Source organism: Rousettus aegyptiacus, unplaced genomic scaffold (assembly GCF_014176215.1).
Source record: "Rousettus aegyptiacus isolate mRouAeg1 unplaced genomic scaffold, mRouAeg1.p scaffold_m13_p_10, whole genome shotgun sequence".
Lineage (NCBI taxonomy): Eukaryota > Metazoa > Chordata > Mammalia > Chiroptera > Pteropodidae > Rousettus > Rousettus aegyptiacus.
In genome coordinates, this window is record NW_023416285.1 from 28,552,257 (window position 1) to 28,569,825 (window position 17,569).

A 17,569-nucleotide genomic window follows, 5' to 3' on the forward strand; every position below is an offset into this window, starting at 1 on the left:
AGTGCCTTAAATTGCTTCAAAGGAAACCATGTTTATTAAGATTAAAAAAATAAGGTTTAAAGGGATGCACTAAGTACTTTAAAATTAAAGACAACTGCAGAATTTTAAATAGAGTAAAACAAAGAATTTCAGAGGAAAGAGGAAATTCTATCTGGCTCTTTTATATACACTATGTCTTTATATGGACTCAGTATCAGAAGACTTGGCCATAATACTGACTGCTATGAACTAGGTGAGTGACCTTGGATAATTTCTTAGTGTCTCTGAACCTTAGCATCCTTATTTATAAAAATCAATGGGCTAAGCCAAATGATTTATTTCAGCCCTTAAAAAAATTATATGATTCTAAGAATCTGTGCATGTAATTGGAGAAATAAGCAACTATTAAATTTATATGACCCTATTACTTTTATAAGTAAAAAATAGATCCCTATTGTTACATGCAATAAAATTAACTTAAAGGTCTCAGCAAAATTTGTTACCATTGAATAATGTTAAAAGATCTGGTTAATTTTCTATAACCTTAAACCTGTCGTTAGTTACCAGATACATTTATTTATGTAATCTGGTAAATTATATGCAAATATGCATGTAACATGAAGGGAAATTTATGCCTAAATATCAATCTGCATGTTAAGAGAATATCTCAGAAGAGAAAATGAAAACTGATTTTTATTTTTAAAGTTAAAAACACTATTTCTCTTATGACAAAATAATACTTATTCATCGCAGTAATATTAGAAATTACAAATCAAGCAAAAAATCTTCCACAACTCCATTAACTAGAGATCATCATTACTTATCTATGCTTATATCTGCTTAAATTATTTTTTTTTTATTCCTTACTCACAAAAATGATGAATTGCTTTACATACTATTTTATAGTGTGCCTCTTTCATTTCAACAATACATTGTAAATGTCTTCTCATATTACTAAATATTATCTAATGGTATCCTCTACCTTGTTTTCAAGATCAATTGCTAATTCTGCCCCTTTCTTCCAGGGTCAGCCAATCTAAGAGAGCTCTGATTCATTCAGTTAAGTAGAGACCTTGATCCAGAGCAAGAAAATGTACTGTCTTTCCTATAACTTACTTCCTTGAGCTTTCTTTACACAGAGGCCTAAGACCGAATAAATGAGAAAATTTAACTTCCCATGTGGTAGTAGATTTTTAAGGACTTCAGACATTATCTAACAATATGACAGAGTCACACAGTTTGAAAAATTTGATGTAAATTTTTAATTTGAAGTTTATAAAATCAGTCCCATGAAACCTTATAAAGTATTCATAGGTATTATATCTAAACACAGTTGACTCAGGATATGTTCTATAAATATTTAGCTATACTACATTAGCAACATATGCTTTGGGTAATTTCAAAGCTGTTCATATAACACCATATACAAATTAAAATGAGGTTTAAAATAGTATAAAACCAACTGAAATCATCTTTGTGTGTGTGTGGGGAAGAATATCAATGGACTTTAAAACCGATTTTTGTTCACATTAATGGGCTTAATCTCCACTCTGGACTTTTGTTTTCTTCTCTCCCAAACTATTCTTAGCTACTTTTAATAATATGGTTATGAGTTATTTTTAAAATATTATTCTTTGAATTCTCAGAAATATCTTTGAATTGTATAGGAATTTTTATAAACACAATTTACATTTGAAGCTATAGGTTGAAATGGAAAATGTATACCCAGATGCTAAAAATTATGGAGAATTTATAAAATTGTTTTTGAAATGTTTATAAAGAATATTTTATTTAATCGTGTTTAGGCTTTGAACAAATTATTTCTTTTTTGTAATAATATGTGTAATACACATATCATTTAGTATCCGAAAATAAATTATTATTGCCTGATAAAATCAGGTTGTGTATAGTATCTACAGAAATAAAGTATAAATTAAATTTGGAAGAGATATTGGAATGACCAAAGCTTGTGCTGCTTGATGGAAAACCATATTTTGAAGAAACCAATATACAAATACTAAAGCATCCTCTGGATTTTGCCTTATCAGCAGCAGTGTGTAAGCCAGGGCTGTAAACAAGGAAGAGATAGAAAAAAGATGTTGATAATAAGTAAAAAGTTTTCCCTCGTAAGGGAAACTTTTTCTTTCAGAAACCATGCCTAGATATGTGACAATATCTCAAGTAGTTTCACTCCAGTACTTTGGCTTTGGGCTTCTATTCCTTCTAAGAGAAACTCTTTTTAAAATTTATCTAAGTATTATTTGCAGAAATCTTCATTTGTTTCATAAGTATTTATAGTGTTCTGCCATATATGTCACTACTTTAAAGTACTGCTCATCATATGGTACTTATCTCAGAGTCATTGTTAAGATTCATCTCTTCTATTTTAGCAGTTGAGTGGGTAGGGAAAGGATTCTATTTCTATTTTTAAAGGTGTGACAAGTAAGTAAAGATAAATTTTAATTGATTTGCCATAGGTCAGAAAGCAAGTCAAAAGCAGTTCTTGGCCTAGAGCTCCAATTTGCTGAAATCAGCACAGTGTTCATAATCAGATATATGTATTGATCAATTAATGTTTTTATTCCTCTACTACTTCCTTGAGAATTAAAAAGACCTTATTTTTATTTTATTTGCAAATAGTCAATCAACTAGTTATTTGATACATATCATTTTTTTTAAAAATTCAGTACTATTTGGTATAACCCACTGTGCTTTGAAATAAGACAAGTAAGCAGAGAAATATCGTAGGTGGCTGCAAATTTTTTTTCTTTTCAGTAGAAAATCTACTGTCTGAGTCAAGTATATGAAATAGGTTGCTTTCATATATTTTGATTTATAAACATGGATACCTTATAATTCAGCAACTAAAATTAAAAATTGGCCTATATGGTCAAGACCCTACTCCAGTACCTGGCCAATGAAGCACAATTTTTTATGTCATATTTACATGGCCTTTCAGAAAGTTCCATAGCATCCCTTTCCCTGTTCCCACCTCCTTCCAGGCAAATTTTTGTTATTTACTCAGTTCATTTTAAAATTCCTCTCATTTAAGAATAATGCTGTCTTCTATAATTAGAATAATAGAAATAACCCAGGTTAAAGTGGCATACTATATACTATGGATAAATAATTATTAGAGGTGTTTCTCCAAACTGCAGTGTTTGATACATTGCAGTAGAGAAACTGGAGCTATATTAAGCAAAAATGTGGAAACATGAAAAACGGGGAGACTTGAGGCTACTAAAGAATAGCTTCCCATTTTCTAAGTCTTGCTTGCTGGCATTCACTAAGATTGAGGAATGTTTAAGTATAATGACTATGGATTCAGGTGAAAATTCTAGATACAGAAGAAAGTTACAGCTAACAGTTACATGGCCAGCTTTCTGGCTAGGACTCTGGTAGGTACCAGAAGAGGAGCAATGAGTGCGTATTCAGGTTTTGAATCTCAATGTATCTTTAGAACTAGAAGGGAGTGATTTTCAGTACAGTAGTTCCCCCTTACCTAGGGTTTAACTTTATGTAGTCTTAACTACCTACAGTCAACTAGGGTCCAAAAATATTGTGGAAATTTTCAGAAATAAACAATTTATAAGTTTAAATTGGGCACTGTTTTGAGTATCGATGAAATCTCACACCCTCCAGCTCTTTCTTCCCCAGGACATGAATCATCCCTTTGTTCAGCATCTCCATGCCATACATGATTTCCACCTGTTAATCACTTAGTAGCCCTCTCAGTTATCAGATCAGCTGACTCAAGTAAACCTTACAGTAGCTAGCCTAAGGCTACATCACAGTACCTACATCATTCACATCACTTTATCTCATTGCATAGGTATTATATCATCTTACATCATCATAAGAAGGTTGAATACAGTACAATGAAATATTTTGAGACCACATTTATGTAATTTTTATTACCATTTGTAATTTTAATTGTTCTATTTTATTAGTTGTGGTTGTTAATCTCTCACAATGCCTAATGTAAATTATCCATTATCAGAGATGTGTATTATAGGAAAAAACATAGTATATACAAGGTTCAGTACTATCTGTGGTTTCAGGCACCCATCAGAGGTCTTAGAACATATCCCCCACAGATAAGGGAGGACTACTATAATTCTGCAAGAATGATTTCACTAGTTTCTAAAGGAATGGCTTGGTAAGAAAAATTAAAAGGTTATTATTTTCATGTTGACTTTCATATAATGACCCCATGGTGTTATTCTGGTCCATATTTTCTACTATGTTCTCTTTATTCCATATGATTATTGCTAGCCCTAGTTGTGTGGTGTTCCTCTTTCTTGCATGAACTATTCATGCTCCTTTTGGGTCCACAGAGCCTGATATATTCATGTCAATGTCACTACCTCTCTTCGCCATCCTTATATTTTTGCTAAGCCACAAAAATTTCACTCTCAAAGTATACTCTTTCAGGTCTTTAACTAAAAGTTTAAACAAAAGTGAATGTATTTTGAAATTTATGAATACTTTTATTATATTCTTTCTCTAAATTATGCAGCTCTCCACACACTTGCATTTCCTGCTTTTGCCCTTTTTAAGAAAATACAAGAAATTAAATTCAATAATGAATACAGTAAGTGTGGTAGGGTTTAGTAGAAAAGGAATATAAAAATACGAAATGAGAGACTAATCTGGTCATGTCATTTCGCAGTTCACTGTGTTGCCTCCCCTCTAAGCTTTTGTAAATATACCTTCTACATTTATAACATCCTTTCATATTTCGCCTTCACTTGGTTTACTTCTATTGCTTTATTCTATGCCCCAACCTCTCCTTGACTAGCCTGTGGCTGTAATATATACTTCCTTAAATGGTTCCGGACACTATGGACTATGTACTATTTTAGCCCCTTTCGCACTATTGATATTGATAAAATCCTACACAGGATTATTTGAAGGCAGTAATAACATGTTTGTATGTTTTTATTGTTAAATCTTATAGTCTAGTTTAGGAAATTCAATACACATTTTCAGGCAAGAAGAAAGGAAGGCAAACAGAGAGGAAAGAAGAAAGGAGGAAAGACAGAAGGAAAAGAAAATGTAATTTGTAAGTGATTAATGAACATTAAGTAGTGCCATTTGTCCTTCAGATTGTTTCATAGAAATTCAGCTGGAAGCTGGTGGATGATGTAGTTGCCTACTCTAAGCATATCCACAGAATGTAGAACATTTTTATTTTTGTTTTTAAAAATAATATAGTGACATAATACAGGTATACTTGTTTTACTGTGCTTCTCAGATATTGCATTTCATCAAGATTGAGGCAGACCCACCACTAGCAAAAAGATTACAGCTCCCTAAAGGAGATGATCATGGTTAGCATTTTTAGCAATGAAGTCTTTTTAAATTAAGGTATGTACATATTTTAAGAAAATACTATTGCATACTTAATAGACTACTGTATAGTGTAAATGTAACTTTTACATACACTAGGAAACCAAAATATTTGTGTGACTCACTTTATCACAATACTTGCCTTATTGCAGTGATCTGGAATTGAAACCATAATATCTCCAAGGTATGCCTGTAGAGAGTAAGACAGATCAGTATAAAATCTAGACCCTGAAGCAAGGAGAGAACCACTCATCCACCAGACTACTCCCTTGCTATGATGTACACAAGTATGCATTTAATAATTGCAGCTTGATGGTGATGGTGATGATAAAGGCAGCAATGGGCAATACTTTCCAACATTGTTCCTTTCCATTTCACGTATACACTTTCCCTCGAGTCTATGGGTAGTCTGGATTTACTCTTGTTTAATCTCATACTACCTCATTTAACAGAGATGATAGATGAAGCTCTCTATAATAAGAACCTTAGGACATTTAGAAGCAGTAAGTGGCTTTAGTTTTTACCTGTGTGAAACAGCACACAAATGCCCTATTCTCGTGAAAATGCCAATTATTTGTGATTTGTAATGCTAATATTAGCTCTTCACCAGATTATGTTTTTCTATAAATTATAAAATGGGGGTCAACTCTCTTTGCTTTATAATCATGACTCAGGTCATTCGTGGCTAGATTTCCAAAGACGCCAAGGATTTCTTGTAAACATCTAGTACTAGAACCGCTCTCAGCTCCATTCGTCTTCTGAAGCTATCAAGGAACACTGCTGAAGGCATTTCCTGTTTCCTCTGCACTTCTTTCAGATTTCTATGACACACTTAATCTGGATCTTGTGACCTGTCAACTTTTAATAGTTCGAATTGTCCAACTATCTGTTCTTGCGCGATCATAAAATCCTTTTAACGTTTCACTTTTCCCCTCAAGAAAATGTATCCGGGTTTCCGGGACATGCCGTTCAGCTCCTTTGGTAAATACGCAGGCAGAGAATCTATTCAGGCTCTCAGCCACAGCAGCCTCATCTGTCACTGACTTCCCACCTGTCCCCTTAATGGCCCTATGGATGCCTTGTTCGGTTGTATGCGTTTAATGTTATAAAAGTTTGTCCTCTGCTTTGTTCATTTCTTTGCTTCTTTTTCTTCCCCTGGGTCCTTTTAGGTATAGAGGATTTGATTTTCCATTCCTTTAAAAATGTTGGATCCTGAAAAGGGAGGGGGAGCCTTTCTTTGCTGCATCATTCTAGAAACATTATTTTTCCACTTTGATCTTGTAAAATGCTAAACAAATTTACCACGTATTAGTGGGACTGGCAATCTGGGTGATGCTGTGTTTTTAAAAACCACTTCCCTGCTCTTTACCCTGACCTTATTTCAGTGGCTTGTCTTTGAATTAATGATTATATGCTGTATTTTATGTTCTGTCTTCCTAAATTTTTGTGTTGTCTCTAAACACCCATAGCTTCTATTTGGGATTAAATCACATGCTTAATGAGATTTAATCACAGCTTTCCATATCCCCCTCATTCCCCCCCCCCTTTTTTTTGAGTCCTAAACATTATTTAATCTTAAACCTGGCATTCTTTCCTCCTTTTTCGGTTGATGTACTCATTAAATTAGAAAGCAGCTTTGTACCAGATCCAGCCCTACTTCCTCCACTTGATGTAATCCTGTCCTATGCATAGGTAATTAAAATCTCCCACTATTACTAGCCTGCCCTTTTCTTACTGTGTGTGTGCGCGCGTATGTGTATGTGTTATTCCATAGTTCGTTTCTGCCAAGACAGCCTATAACATTACTGTTATCATATTTTAACCAATTTATATTACATAACTCCTGTCCTTCATCACAGCTTGCTTCAGAAAGATGAATTATCAAATTTTCCCTATAAATGAAGCAGCAGATGTATTTATTTCTGTTGATTCTTACAAATATGGACGCCTAATACAGAATAGTTATGAAAAGGTTTATAGAAGCTCCAGGATTAATGTGCTAACGTTAGCAGGTTCTGTTAAACAATAACTGACCACTTTAGGTAAGCAATGACACGCTGTGGCTAGGAAATTATTAGGATATACATACTTGTCGCGTGTGGGCTGATGACTTTATAAAATGGCCGCATATTTTAAAAAGAAACAGAGCCCCGCGTATAAAGGACATTTTGAAAATCTAGGAGCAGTCTTTGGATTGTTTGCTGCCACTGCTTCTAGGCAACAGGCAAGAGATGTTTACAATCTGGGCTCTCCCCTGCCCCCACCTCTAGACGCTTTTCATCTGCTGCTGCTGCCGCTGTTGATAGAACTACAAGACCGGTGCGGACCGAGCCCCTCCTCCACCTCGCTTCCATCTCCGGGAGCCCAGCTGTTAAGGCCTATCTAGCTAATCACCCCCTTTACCACCAGGCTCGTTTGTGGAAGTTAATGTCATGTTCAGAGAGGACAGTGCTGCAGGGAGAGGCGAAGATTTGATTTTTCATTTTACCTGTAAGAAAAACAGCATCAGGAATAAGCTGCCTCTTTTGTCCTTGATACTTGACTCCATTGTCACTCACCTTTTGCTGCCTTAGGGTAACCCAGTGAAGTGGGATCACATCCTCCAGCTGAGAGGAGAACTCAGAAGAGTGACCCTTTGTCCCTAGTTTCACACAGTTTTGCTCAAAGGCTATGCCCACGTTTTCCAAAATGATAATCAAACAGAAAGGAATATGATTTTAATTTACTTTAAAAAAAAAAAAACATGCAATCTACATCTGTTAAGAAATAGAGGATTGGAAATTTAAAAAATAATAATAGTAGAATATCAATTCTAAAGGTAACTCAATTCTGGCCTCAGGAAATAAGCTTTAATTCTTCTTTTATCTTATGGAAAGCAAGAAGATATTTGAAAAAGGAAAGGCATGTACGACAGAATTAAGGGAAAGAAAAATTGAGGACTGGAACTATTAGGCCGAGGTTACTGTCCTAGTTGCCAGGAAACCTCCTTTACCTTGTTTTGATACCACCCAGAGCTGCTCTGGCTCTGGCTGACCAAGTAGAAAGCCTCTGAATTTAGAACATGTCAGCTCAACAGAGGCTGGGTGAATTTTTTCAGGGATGTTGTAGATCAAGGGTCCACAAACCCCCAGCCACAGACTGGTACCAGTCCGTGGTATGTATGTTAGGAACCAGGCCGCACAGCAGGAAGTGTGCCGTAGGCCGAGTGAAGCTTCATCTGTATTTGCATCCACTTCCCAGCGCTAGCATCACATCAGCTCTACCTCAGATCATCAGGCATTAGTTTCTCATAGGAGTACCTGTCCCTGGTGCCAAAAAAGATTGGGGACCGCTGTTGTAGGTAGCCTCCATCTCTCCACTTGAGGAAATGGTAGACTACCTCTTAGTGCCCTTTTATTCCTACTTTCGCTGATTAACAATTCATTCAATGGACAGCACACAGTCAAATGGAGCATTTTTACGGCTACTTGTTATGGATCCAGACTTTGGGACTGATGCCTGTGTTCCAAACCTGGTGCTTCTCAATCAGGTCAATGCTATTCTTGACTTGGACGCTTATTACCCTAGAGATCAGCTGTCTTCCTGTATACTCTCTAGCAACTGGAAACTACTGAGTAGCTCTTAGTCATAATTTTTACTGGCAAAAGGCAAGTGTGTGTGTGTGTGTGTGTGTGTGTGTGTGTGTGTGTGTGTGAGAGAGAGAGAGAGAGAGAAAATTTCCTTTTTTATTTTTCAATCAGTCTCCTTTAATACATTTATGAGTTATTCATCTCTATGCAGAATTTGAACTCAGGGTCTTTCTTAAGGGGACACTTCAAATAGCCAAGAAGAGTACCAGAAGCCATGGTGTAGGTAGACAGTTATCTATGCCCCATACTCTGAACCATTAACTGGATCAGGAAGCTAAATTTAGGATGAGATTTCAAGAGGAGAGATGGCTTAAAGTTTGGCTCACTCCTCTGCTTGAAGAATTCCAAGGAATGGAGATTTTAGATGATCAGAAAATATATCTAACCTCACCGGAAAAGGAAGCTGCAGTGGATCTAGTTTGAATGTTGTTCTGTTTTGAAATTGAGTGAGATTTTTTTCCCCTTGATTCTAGGAGTATTATTCATTTTTTAAAGCATGTTAATAAATATGATACTGATAGAGAGTGAAGAAACATTTTCTCGTTAGGTTGGAGGTTATGAGAGAGACAGTTGACAGTGCTTGGGATTAAGAAAAAGCAGTATCTAGGAGGGACACCATAGTGCTCAGCAGGAAAGAACTAAGTGTGAATGAAGCATTAAAACCAATGAAGTTATGGATACTGAGTACATAGATGATGTAGGCCCACAGGGATCACAAAACAGAATTAGGAGGCATTATAAGGGATTTAGGATAATTTTTAAAGAATATGTTTGTGTGTATGTTTGTGTGTGTGACTTGGTGCCCATTGTATTGTATGGTTCTAAATTTACTGACATTATTTTATATTAATTTAGCAACTTCCTCCAAAGTCATTTCTTAAAAACTTATAATTGTCCAAGGACATCGCTTCCCCAGTTGGTAGACTGAGTCAATTGTAAATCTGCTCAAAAATAATTTGCTTCTATGTGAACAGGCTATTTCTGCTACAAGGTTCTAGCACATTTTACATCCCTAGGAGCCAAGCCACATGACATCCACTACACTTATTGAAAACCAGAGATTTAATCTCTGATGAGTCTTTTCCAAAGAAACACACAGCTGTCTTACATGAAAACAGTATGATTAAGTGAGAATCTACATTCTGAATGGTGAGACTCATTTCCTACTTGAATCTAAAAACAGTGGCAGCCGGTATGTATCTCCCAGGTAGGAAAGTAAATCATTCCTTTTGGTAGAAGATATACTAGAGGTATTAAGCATTTTGGGTTCTCTAGTAAAATGATCCCATCTGATCACCTTATATTGCAGAGAACCAGTAAATAAGCCCGGTTCATGGACTGAGAGCATCCAAGCAACTTTTTAGCACTCTAACTGGAATATGAAGGGACAACCAAGCACCTCAGAAATATAAAGAAAAAAGAGGCCCATAACATAGAAGACAGCACACAGACACAGACACACACACACACGCGCGTGTGCACACACACACACACGACAGAAGAACTTTGAAGAATCATTAAGCAATTTAGAGAGAAGGACATTTTTCTAATTTATAATTAATGTCTTCAGATAAATAGTGAGGCTCCTGCAACCTTGACATAAGAGAAGGCTATAAAAAAGAGAAAAGAATATAAGAGTGCTCTTGGAAATAACAACAAGGACGAAGCATTCATCTGAAGGATTAAAGTTGAGCAAATCTCCTTATAAGTGGGAAAATATACAGAAAATAGGAAGAAAAATAAAATTTGGAGTTCACTATAGAATAACATTAAAAAATATATGAGTTTGAAAGAGAGAAAATAGAAATAAATTAAGGATAGAAAATTATTGAATAAGTTATTTTTAAAACATTTTCCAAAATTTAAAGAGATAGTTTTCACTTAAAGAGAGAGTTTTCAGATCGAAAGTGACTATTAAGAAGATCCCAGCGTATAACTGGGCCCAAAAAGATAATTCTAAAACTTTATGAATAGAAACAAAAAAAACAGCTTTCATAAAAGGATGGGAATTATAATAACATCAGGGAAAAAAAGAAAATGGTAGCAATGCCTTCAGAATTCTGAGGGAAATCATACTGAGAGAACATAGAGAATTCTCATAGCCAGTTAAACTCTCAATCAAATCTAAGTGTGAAAAAGACATCAAACATGAAGTGCTTTGAGAAGTTTGCCTGTTGTTTGCTCTTTCTCAGGGAGTTACTAGAATCTGTGTTTACTGAGAGAAAGGTGTAACAAAGAGGCAGATTTGGGGTCTATGAATCTGGGAATCCTTAACAACAGGGAGGTATGTAGAGAAAGAAATTAAGTAAAAAAAAAAAAAAGACAGGGAAAAGATAGATTAAAAAAAACAAATGATATCAGAGAACATTATAATAGCTGAACTATATGCTATTTACATAATTTTAATAATGTTAAAATTAAGCATTATCGTAATCAAAGTTGATTATATGGGTACTGAGAAGTTGATGTGGAGATGTGCGTGCGTGTGTGTGTGTGTATGTGTGTGTATGTGTTTTATGTGTGTGTGTGTAAGCATGTGTGCACATACAAAGGGAAGAATTGGAGGCCATATAAAAGAGAGAGATTTACATCTTTCTAAGTATTTGGTGTTTATTAGAAAGAGTTTTTATATTCTCTTCCTGAAACCTACGTAGTCAAATCTTTCATTTTTTGACAACTAGCCAGTACTGGGTATATGGTAGTTACTCAGTAAATATCTTCTAAATTAATGATTAAATAGTAAACAAATAAAATTTTGGAAGGTATTTTGAGAAGTCTAGAATCATAATTAAAGCAAACCAGAAAACAGAACCTATTTTACTTTAAAATACTTGTCACAGACATTCTATAGTCCTCATTCTGGTCTTTTAAAAGTCTCATTGTCATAAAATAGCTTATCATATCTAAATTAAACCTCTAGTTTTCATGTTTATGATGATTTCCTCTTTTCCATCACTCATTTTTTAATATGGAAACCCTCTTAGCAGACCCAAAAACTGAATGAGCTAGGGGTGTGCTATGTCTGGAAAAATTTAACTCAGATATGTGCTGAGGTTTTTATAAACTTCTTAAACCTGGTGAGGAGTGAAGCACATAGCCAGCATTTGAATAACAACTGGAAATAGTCAGAGGTTACAAAACCCTTGAGAATGACAAACCAAGACTCTTTGCAGGATGTGACAGACTCCTCACTTAGATTAGGTCGTGTCCAAGTGGAATTGCTGCTTTATGGGGACTTGAGGGGTCACGGGGCTTGGCTTGCCTCTCTGACTGGGTATGCCAGGGTTGGGCCTGGCTTGTATAGCTGTCTGTGTATAGTAAATTACGTATCTTTATCTGCATTAAGTGAATTTATATCCTTTGCCTGTATTCGTTGGTGTCTTCATGTCAATTGCAGAATCGTCACCTTTTTTACAACATGAAATCTTACAAATAAGGATCTTTCATATACGTGAAGAGCCTTCTACCTTTCAATGTTCTCTTCCCTGGATGGATTGCCTTTTTTTAAAAGAGTAATTTTCAAGCTATCTAATCATCATTGCTTTCGCATACCTGCCACTAACATGTTCAAGCTTGTAGAAATTCTTGATTTTTTTTTTATCATTTTTAATCACAATGTTTTCTTCTTGCTCATGATAATCCAGTAGAAAATGAACGTTTTTTGACAACAGAGACTCAGGTTCAGATCCAAATTTCACCATATATTTTGGGTTCTTTGAAAGGTATTTCACTTCTGAGGCTAATATTTAAGTGAAAATTAGGGTAAATTCAATAACAATCTACATTACAGTTCTGAGAATTATTATGATAATGTGAGATGTGTTGAGAAATATACCAGATGTATGACAAACATTAAATAAAAGTTAATTTTTCTTTTATGCATTTATTTATCAATATATGATAGTTCTGAATATCTCAAATGCATGCAAAGTATTTATTCTTATATATTTACCACAGAATTTAAGGTTCAGTGATAAAAATAAAGCATAATAGTTTATTATGGGGGTTGAAAATGGTCTTATTGAGAATTATTGGAAAGAACCCTATAGTTCTCTATCCACTTGTGATGGTTTTGTATGTGACAATTTAGCTAAACTGAAATATATCTCCCAGAATTCTCTTTCTTGCATGGTTCCAAGTTAAGGTTGGCTACAAGAAAATTTATGCAGTGTCTGAAAGAGAAGTGAAGCAGCAGTTGTGTTTAGAAGGCTAGTGCCAGACCCCAAGCACAGGTGCCACTTAACGCACATTGTAGCTGATCCACAGATACACTTGGTTGATACCCAGCAGCAGCTGGATCTACAGCTCTTCCAGCTCTCAGTAGGTGGTCTGTTTCTCTGAGACCTGGGCCAGGCACATATACAACTTTGAGGTCAAATGTGCCAGCTTTGTATGCAGGTCACCTTGTGGTCAGGTTCAGATGTAATGAACGATAGCTGCAGGCAGTTTCCAGTTTGTCTTGTGGGTTCCTGTTTATTCTTTCGGATTCTAATTTGTCTTTGCTTTTGCCCATTTCATGCCCATATTTTTATCTTAAATGGATGCCCTGATTACATTCCATGACTTCAGGCTACCCCAGGCACAGAGACAACAGTTTTTCTTAGACCAGCTCCACAATTCAGCAAGTTCTATAATAAATCCCTTATTCCTTCTTCTTTATCTGTCATAGTGGTCCTTTTTGCCTGCTTGAATCCTTAGTAACTTGCCATAGACTTACTTTTTCCAAAATAGTCTTTTCTTTACTTTTTTTTTTTTGTATTTTCATAGATGATCTTTTCTATATATAAGGCTCAGGAATTAATTTCGTTTCATCATTCCACAGCCAATTGCATGTGAGCTACAAAAACATCATTGTGTCCAACATTCATTCACATTATCTTTCTTTTTCCTTTTAGATAGTTCAAATTTATTGAATCTTCATTACGTGCCAGAGGCTATGCTAAATAGCTTACGTTATTTCATTTTATCTCCATGAAAATCCCATGAGGTAGATTACTATTACTAATCTCTTTAGAAACAAGAAATGAAAATTGTAGAAATGGCTGGGGTTCATATTCTTTCTGTGTTACTGAAACATAGTTTGGTGGTCCACTTGAAAAACTACCAACAGATCAGTTTATGGACAATCAGAATTGTTATTTTCAAAATAAAGGGACATACAAATTGCAGAAAGAGCAAATATCAGTAGCTAGGAAGAATATCAGTGAGTCGTGAAACTTTTTTTGGTCAAAGGTCACACACAGAGATAGAAAATGAGAGAGCCAATAGTCTGAGTCTAGAATCTGAGTGCTGAACCAATACTCTAGACTACTCCACCTTTAAGCATCATACTCTTTGAATTAGTTTATTATTTTTTTTTCTCACAAAAACCTGCTAGAATTTTGATTGGGATTCATTTGGGGAGAACTGACACCTTAAAAATATTGAGTCAGTCTATAAATATGTGATATTTATCCATTTGTTTCCATCTTCTTTACCTTCTCTCAACAAATTTTTCTACTTTTAAATATAGAGGATTTACACATCTTTTGTTAAATTTATTCTAAGTATTTTACTCTTCCAAGCTCAAGGAATTGGGTAATTTGAATAAAGTAACAAAACACCTGGTGACAGAATTTAATTAGAAAAGAGTTACTAATTAATGGTAAAATTTTCAAGTTGGGTAGTCCTTCTGTACCCTCTTAAAGTAATATAAACATATTGACCAAAATGTAGAAAAATGTAGATCATCGTACCCTAAATAAGTGCACTAAAACACATCATTAAATGGTACTCCAAATTTAGCCTTCACTTATTTCCTAGTGAGTCACTGGATTTAGATGCCAGATGGCAGAGTAAAAATTATCAAATGCTAATGAGTTGATGAGAAAATTGGTTCCACTGGCCATTCAACTAAGTTTGTCAAGACTGCCACCCCAGTGAATGACCTAAATGAGATTTTCGGGTAGAAATTTTGGAGAGTAAGAGGAATACAAAGTGCTTCATCCTCTCAAAATTGTGGAGCATTTATAAGGAATGACCTGGGACTTAATACAAGCTACTATCGAAGTGATTGCAGAGATAAAAATCATTTTGACAATCTAGCAGTAGTTCCCATATTATGACAACAAGAAGAAAAGAGATGGTAACTTTCATCATGAGCCTTAATATTCTATTCATTCAAATTAGAGTTTCCAGCATGAAAATGGGTAGCTAACGGAAGAGCAAATTGACAGCATATACTTGGTCACCAGTGTCAAACTTGAAGCTATCGAAATTTTAATTCTAGTATTATAGATTTAGCAATAAAGAAGCAAATGCTCTTTCACTGGACTCACTTATAAATTCTTGTAACTATCTGCAGACTGGCAATTGGGGTTATTTGGGATTCTCAAAGTGCAGTATTCTAAATTATTGGCTGCCATCCTTCCTTGCATGTATATTTTGCCATAGTCTCATAAAAGTGGTATATACTTATTTGCTACTGGACTTTGTCCTTAGCTATGGGACTTGCTTGGTTGATGGCATATGTGGGGGAAGAAATAACAAAGTGCCAGTTCCAAGTTAAGGCCTTAAGGGCCTCAAGCGTTTCCATTCTTTATGCCCCTCTGCCACCATCCTAAGAAAAGCTTCCCTGGGTGACTATTATTTTTTCAACCAGCACCCTGGAATGATCACACATGAAGTAGACCTGAATGATAAACCAGGTTAATGCAGCAGCCATGCAGCCAAGCCCAGCCTACACCATCACCCTCACATTTCTGAGAAGAAATGATTATTTTCTTTTAAGCTTCTGAGCTTTGGGGTTGTTTGTTCAGCAACCTTGTAGCAATACCTAACTGATGCAAACTTGGTACTGTAAGTGGGGTGCAGCTCAAATTAAAACATGAATACATGCCATTGGATTTGGGACTGAGCAGTGGGTGGCTCAAGATTGGAAAATGGTAAAGAAACTGAAAATTTTCTGGAAATTTATATCTGGAAAAATAATGACTCATATTGCAAAGAGGCAAAACATTTAGTTAAACTCTCACCTGCTATAACTTGGAAGATTAAAAATTGTACCCCACCAAATTGTAGACTTGTGGCAGTATTTTTGGCCTATGAAATGTACTGAAAAAAGTATATAGATATAGAAGACCTACAATATTTTTGAGAGATTTGCCTGGCAAATGTCCTGAAATGCAGGACTGAGAATGAGTGGTCCTGCTGGAACTATAAGACCTTCGGGCTTTTAACTATCTATAAGCAGGAAACAGTCTGAGAAAGTGGCTCAGCTTCCGTAAAATGCATTCGAAACAAAGTTTTTCTCAGAAATGGCCAAAGAGGATGATTGGGAAAAAAAGACATCCAGGAGGGTAGAACAGCAAACCAAGAGAAAAAAGGGACTGGGGAACCACTCCAAGAAGCAGAATTGGGATATTATCAAAGACCACTCCCTATCTCTAGAAGAGGGGTGCCTGGCAATATTTTCCAAATGAGACTTCAAAATTTTATAGACTAAATAAAATTTAGTGCCTACTCTGTACTACATTTTATTCTTTTCTCTTCCCTTTTTCCAATAAGAACACTTATTATAATGATTCTTTCTCCATTCCAGTAGTGTGCGTTGCATTTGGGAAAATAACTTGCCATTTTAGTTCATAGGTTTCCAGATTTAAAAGGGCCTCATATGGACTGGTGTTGATTATAAGAGCCTAGACATTGAACCTCATGTCATGTGGCATGAGATGTCTAAGGGTTCTGGAAAGAGGGTGAATATTTTGTTTATTTGTTTGTTTTTGTTTGCGTGTGTGTTTTACTGTTTTGTTTTTGCAAGGTGGAAGGTTTTCAAATAGTAATTGTGGCCAGAATGCAGATTGTGGTACAATGAAATTTTGTCTCCAGTTTTTATCCCCTTTACATCCATATTCTTTCCATGACTTTATCTAGAGCATAATGCCTTGATTTTGACCTTAGCATTGTCCAATTGCATGTGGTAACAGTAGCGCCCATTCTAAGCCTCGACTTGAAGTAGCATTATTAATTTTATATTTGTTCTCTCAGTATATCTGCCATCTCCACGGAAAGAGCATTCCTACTGCCCCTTCAGCCAGAATGAACCGAGTGAACCAAGCCCAACCAGACCTACAGCTTGAATCAGAGCCATCCTAGCTAGGTCCCATCTAGCTTAGTTGATCCTGAGCCAACCTACAGTTCTTCGAGAACAGATTATTGTAATTTTAAGCCACTTAGTTTTAGAGTGGTTTGTTAAACAGCATTAGTGCAGCAATATGCAACTATCCATAATATATCAGAAAAGAGGAATAGTGAAGAATAGCACCAGCAGGAAAGAGTATGTCTGCTAGTGCGGCCACTCACTTGACAATGAGATTGTCCGTTTTAGTTTCTGGCTCTTGTCTTGTTCCTCCTAACCCTGCTAAACTTTTTTTTTTTTTTTCATTTTCAGATGACCTTCATTATCAGTGTCATATTCTACGAAGGACTAGAATAAAGTAGACCACAATAGTCAGCTGAGTAAGAAGACATTGTTTATCTTCTAGAAAGCATTGTGAATAAATAGTAATGCAGATGTTTTCCTGTGCTAGGAACTAAATGTTTGTGTCTCTGAAAAATTCAAATGTTGAAGC

At 35.5% G+C, this 17,569-nt stretch overlaps 1 long non-coding RNA gene across 1 annotated transcript in view; it reads right to left on the minus strand.

Annotated features, from left to right (window-relative positions):
* Positions 1-4,776: 4,776 nt before the first annotated feature.
* The window catches only part of LOC107517927, a 78,359-nt gene continuing 65,566 nt past the window's right edge, over positions 4,777-17,569 (minus strand). Inside the window, exon 4 of the long non-coding RNA XR_001598686.2 lies at positions 4,777-5,521. This is a non-coding gene — a long non-coding RNA (uncharacterized LOC107517927). The remainder of the gene's footprint in view (positions 5,522-17,569) is intronic.